Raw genomic sequence first — 6,000 nt, 5'->3', positions numbered from 1 at the left:
GCACTGAGAGCACTGGGGAGTGGGAACTGGGGGTTAACTGGTTTGGGGGTGGTGGGAACTGGGGGCACTGGGAGCACTGGGAGTTGGAACTGGGAGCACTGGAAAGTGGGAACTGGGGGCACTGGGAGCACTGGGGAGTGGGAACTGGGGGTTAACTGGTTTGGGGGTGGTGGGAACTGGGGGCACTGGGAGCACTGGGAGTTGGAACTGGGAGCACTGGAAAGTGGGAACTGGGGGCACTGAGAGCACTGGGAGTGGCAACTGGGAGCACTGGGAGCACTGGGGAGTGGGAACTGGGGGTTAACTGGTTTGGGGGTGGTGGGAACTGGAAGCACTGGGAGCCCTGGGAGTTGGAACTGGGAGTACTGGGAGCATTGGGAGTGGGAACTGGGGGCACTGGGAGCACTGGGATGGGGAACTGGGAGAACTGGGAGCACTGGGAAGTGGGAACTGGGGGCACTGGGAGCGCTGGGAGTGGGAACTGGGGGGTAGCTGGTTTGTGTGTGGTGGGAACTGGGGGCACTGGGAGCATTGGGAGTGGGAACTGGGAGCACTGGGAGCACTGGGAGCACTGGGAGTGGGAACTGGGGGCACTGGGAGCACTGGGGAGTGGGAACTTGGGGCTAACTGGTTTGGGGGTGGTGGGAACTGGGGGCCCTGGGAGCACTGGGAGTTGGAACTGGGAGCACTGGGAAGTGGGAACTGGGGGCACTGAGAGCACTGGGAGTTGGAACTGGGAGCACTGGGAAGTTGGAACTGGGGGGTAACTGGTTTGGGGGGTGGTGGGAACTGGGGGCACTGGGAGCACTGGGGAGTTGGAACTGGGGGTTAACTGGTTTGGGGGTGGTGGGAACTGGGGGCACTGGGAGCACTGGGAGTTGGAACTGGGAGCACTGGAAAGTGGGAACTGGGGGCACTGAGAGCACTGGGAGTGGCAACTGGGAGCACTGGGAGCACTGGGGAGTGGGAACTGGGGGTTAACTGGTTTAGGGGTGGTGGGAACTGGAAGCACTGGGAGCCCTGGGAGTTGGAACTGGGAGCGCTGGGAGCATTGGGAGTGGGAACTGGGGGCACTGGGAGCACTGGGATGGGGAACTGGGAGAACTGGGAGCACTGGGAAGTGGGAACTGGGGGCACTGGGAGCACTGGGAGTGGGAACTGGGGGGTAACTGGTTTGGGGGTGGTGGGAACTGGGGGCCCTGGGAGCACTGGGAGTTGGAACTGGGAGCACTGGGAAGTGGGAACTGGGGGCACTGAGAGCACTGGGAGTTGGAACTGGGAGCACTGGGAAGTTGGAACTGGGGGGTAACTGGTTTGGGGGGTGGTGGGAACTGGGGGCACTGGGAGCACTGGGGAGTTGGAACTGGGGGTTAACTGGTTTGGGGGTGGTGGGAACTGGGGGCACTGGGAGCACTGGGAGTTGGAACTGGGAGCACTGGAAAGTGGGAACTGGGGGCACTGAGAGCACTGGGAGTGGCAACTGGGAGCACTGGGAGCACTGGGGAGTGGGAACTGGGGGTTAACTGGTTTGGGGGTGGTGGGAACTGGAAGCACTGGGAGCCCTGGGAGTTGGAACTGGGAGTACTGGGAGCATTGGGAGTGGGAACTGGGGGCACTGGGAGCACTGGGATGGGGAACTGGGAGAACTGGGAGCACTGGGAAGTGGGAACTGGGGGCACTGGGAGCACTGGGAGTGGGAACTGGGAGCGCTGGGAGCGCTGGGAGTGGGAACTGGGGGGTAGCTGGTTTGTGTGTGGTGGGAACTGGGGGCACTGGGAGCATTGGGAGTGGGAACTGGGAGCACTGGGAGCACTGGGAGTGGGAAGTGGGGGGTAACTGGTTTGGGGGTGGTGGGAACTGGGGGCACTGGGAGTGAGCACTGGGAGTGGGAACTGGGGGCACTGGGAGTTGGAACTGGGGGAACTGGGAGCACTGGGAGGTTGGAACTGGGGGGTAACTGGTTTGGGGGTGGTGGGAACTGGGGGCCCTGGGAGCACTGGGAGTTGGAACTGGGAGCACTGGAAAGTGGGAACTGGGGGCACTGAGAGCACTGGGAGTTGGAACTGGGAGCACTGGGAAGTTGGAACTGGGGGGTAACTGGTTTGGGGGGTGGTGGGAACTGGGGGCACTGGGAGCACTGGGGAGTGGGAACTGGGGGTTAACTGGTTTGGGGGTGGTGGGAGCTGGGGGCACTGGGAGCACTGGGAGTTGGAACTGGGAGCACTGGAAAGTGGGAACTGGGGGCACTGAGAGCACTGGGAGTGGCAACTGGGAGCACTGGGAGCACTGGGGAGTGGGAACTGGGGGTTAACTGGTTTGGGGGTGGTGGGAACTGGAAGCACTGGGAGCACTGGGAGTTGGAACTGGGGGAACTGGAAGCACTGGGAGTGGGAACTGGGGGGTAACTGGTTTGGGGGTGGTGGGAACTGGAAGCACTGGGAGCCCTGGGAGTTGGAACTGGGAGTACTGGGAGCATTGGGAGTGGGAACTGGGGGCACTGGGAGCACTGGGATGGGGAACTGGGAGAACTGGGAGCACTGGGAAGTGGGAACTGGGGGCACTGGGAGCACTGGGAGTGGGAACTGGGGGGTAACTGGTTTGGGGGGACAGATTCCTATTAAGAGGCCAATTAACACTAATTAACAACCCATTAACCGCCACCCTCCTCCTCCTCCCATCCCCGGCGCTGGGGAAAGCGACTCATTAATCCCCACTAATTAATGGAGCTAATTAATCCTGGACACCTTCCGGTGCCGGTCGCGACGGCCTCGCCCTAATTAATTACCTAATTAAGGCATTAATTAATTAACGCCGGTCAAGCAGCGGCGCTAATTAGGAACCTCCGTGAAAGCCCAGGTGGCCTGGGGAAGGGGGGGGGGACACACTTTGGGGACACACGGTGACACCAGGGAGAGCTCATTAGGGTTAATTAGGCCGCTAATTAGCTGAGGGGGGGTGGGAGTGTCCCCTCAAGGGACATTGGGACCCTAGGGGACAGGGCTTGTCCTGTAGGGTGACAAGTTCGTGGGGACCTCAGGGGACATTGTGGGGTGCAAGGGGACACTTGGGGACATCTGACCTGGCGCTGGGGACAATGTGGGTGTCCCTGCCGGTGACGTCTGTCTGGGCATTGTCCCTTGTCCCCTGTCCCTTGTCCCCATCCCTGTCCCTTGTCCCCATCCCTTGTCCCTGTCCCTTGTCCCCATCCCTGTCCCTTGTCCCCATCCCTGTCCCTTGTCCCCATCCCTTGTCCCTGTCCCTTGACCCCATCCCTGTCCCTTGTCCCCATCCCTTGTCCCTGTCCCTTGTCCCCATCCCTGTCCCTTGTCCCCATCCCTTGTCCCTGTCCCTTGTCCCCATCCCTGTCCCTTGTCCCCATCCCTTGTCCCTGTCCCTTGTTCCCATCCCTGTCCCTTGTCCCCATCCCTTGTCTCTGTCCCTTGACCCCATCCCTGTCCCTTGTCCCCATCCCTTGTCCCTGTCCCTTGTCCCCATCCCTGTCTCTTGTCCCCATCCCTTGTCCCTGTCCCTTGTCCCCATCCCTGTCCCTTGTCCCCATCCCTTGTCCCTGTCCCTTGACCCCATCCCTGTCCCTTGTCCCCATCCCTTGTCCCTGTCCCTTGACCCCATCCCTGTCCCTTGACCCCATCCCTGTCTCTTGTCCCCATCCCTTGTCCCTGTCCCTTGACCCCATCCCTGTCCCTTGTCCCCATCCCCGTCCCTTGACCCCATCCCTGTCTCTTGTCCCCATCCCTTGTCCCTGTCCCTTGTCCCCATCCCTGTCCCTTGTCCCCATCCCTTGTCCCCTGTCCCTTGTCCCCATCCCTGTCCCTTGTCCCCATCCCTTGTCCCTGTCCCTTGACCCCATCCCTGTCCCTTGTCCCCATCCCTTGTCCACTGTCCCTTGTCCCCATCCCTGTCCCTTGTCCCCATCCCTGTCCCTTGACCCCATCCCTGTCCCTTGTCCCCATCCCTTGTCCCTGTCCCTTGACCCCATCCCTGTCCCTTGTCCCCATCCCTGTCCCTTGTCCCCATCCCTTGTCCCCTGTCCCTTGTCCCCATCCCTGTCCCTTGTCCCCATCCCTTGTCCCTGTCCCTTGACCCCATCCCTGTCCCTTGTCCCCATCCCTTGTCCACTGTCCCTTGTCCCCATCCCTGTCCCTTGTCCCCATCCCTTGTCCCTGTCCCTTGTCCCCATCCCTGTCCCTTGACCCCATCCCTGTCCCTTGTCCCCATCCCTTGTCCCTGTCCCTTGACCCCATCCCTGTCCCTTGACCCCATCCCTGTCCCTTGTCCCCATCCCTTGTCCCTGTCCCTTGACCCCATCCCTGTCCCTTGTCCCCATCCCTTGTCCCTGTCCCTTGTCCCCATCCCTGTCTCTTGTCCCCATCCCTTGTCCCTGTCCCTTGTCTCCCTCCCTGTCCCTTGTCCCCACTCCTGTCCCCAGGGTCCCCAACCTTTGTCCTTTGTCCCCATCCCCTGTCCCTTGTTCCCACCCCTGTCCCTTGTCCCCATCCTTTGTCCCCACTCCTGTTTCTCGTCCCCATCCCTGTCCCTTGTCCCCACTCCTGCCCCCAGGGTCCCCAACCTTTGTCCTTTGTCCCCATCCCCTGTCCCTTGTCCCCATCCCCATCCCTTGTTCCCACCCCTGTCCCTTGTCCCCATCCCTGTCCCTTGTTCCCATCCTTTGTCCCCATACATGCCCCTTGTCCCCATCCCTTGTCCCTACTCCGTCCCTTGTCCCCATCCCCTGTCCCCACCCTTGTCCCATGTCCCAAACCCTGTCCCTTGTCCCCATCCCCACCCCTTGTCCCCAACCCTGTCCTTTGTCCCCAGCCCCATCTTGTCCCTGTCCATTGTCCCCATCCCTTGTCCCCACCCCCGTCCCTTGTCCCCATCCCCTGTCCCCACCCCTGTCCCATGTCCCCATCCCCATCCCTTGTCCCCATCCCCTGTCCCCATCCCTTGTCCCCATCCCCATCCCTTGTCCCCAGCCTCATCTTGTCCCCGTTCCTTGTCCCCAGCCCTTGTCCCCACCCTTGTCCCCATCTCCGTCCCTTGTCCCCACCCTTGTCCCCATCCCCTGTCCCCACCCTTGTCCCCATCCCCTGTCCCCATCCCTTGTCCCCAAACCTTGTCCCCATCCCTTGTCCCCAACCCTTGTCCCCACCCTTGTCCCCATCCCCTGTCCCCATCCCTTGTACCCACCCTTGTCCCTTGTCCCCATCCCCTGTCCCCATCCCCATCCCTTGTCCCCATCCCCTGTCCCCATCCCTTGTCCCCATCCCATCCCTTGTCCCCAGCCCCATCTTGTCCCCGTCCCTTGTCCCCATCCCTTGTCCCCATCCCTTGTCCCCATCCCCTGTCCCCACCCTTGTCCCTTGTCCCCATCCCTTGTCCCCATCTCCGTCCCTTGTCCCCACCCTTGTCCCCATCCCCTGTCCCCACCCTTGTCCCCATCCCTTGTCCCATCCCTTGTCCCCAACCCTTGTCCCCAATCCTTGTCCCCATCCCTTGTCCCCACCCTTGTCCCCATCTCCATCCCTTGTCCCCACCCTTGTCCCCATCCCCTGTCCCCATCCCTTGTCCCCATCCCTTGTCCCATCCCTTGTCCCCAACCCTTGTCCCCAAACCTTGTCCCCATCCCTTGTCCCCATCCCTTGTCCCCACCCTTGTCCCCACCCTTGTCCCCATCCCCTGTCCCCATCCCTTGTCCCCACCCTTGTCCCCATCCCTTGTCCCCATCCCTTGTCCCCACCCTTGTCCCCACCCTTGTCCCCATCCCCTGTCCCCATCCCTTGTCCCCACCCTTGTCCCCATCCCCTGTCCCCATCCCTTGTCCCCATCCCTTGTCCCATCCCTTGTCCCCAACCCTTGTCCCCAACCCTTGTCCCCATCCCTTGTCCCCCCCCATGTCCCCACGGTCCCCAACCCAAACCTCCCCCCCACCAACCGCCACCTCCTTGTCCCCAAACCTGTCACCCCAGTTCTCCACCGGTG

The sequence above is a fragment of the Patagioenas fasciata genome, chromosome 31 (assembly GCF_037038585.1).
Source record: "Patagioenas fasciata isolate bPatFas1 chromosome 31, bPatFas1.hap1, whole genome shotgun sequence".
Lineage (NCBI taxonomy): Eukaryota > Metazoa > Chordata > Aves > Columbiformes > Columbidae > Patagioenas > Patagioenas fasciata.
The sequence above is the reverse complement of the archived record's forward strand: the minus strand, read 5'-3'. Positions refer to the sequence as shown.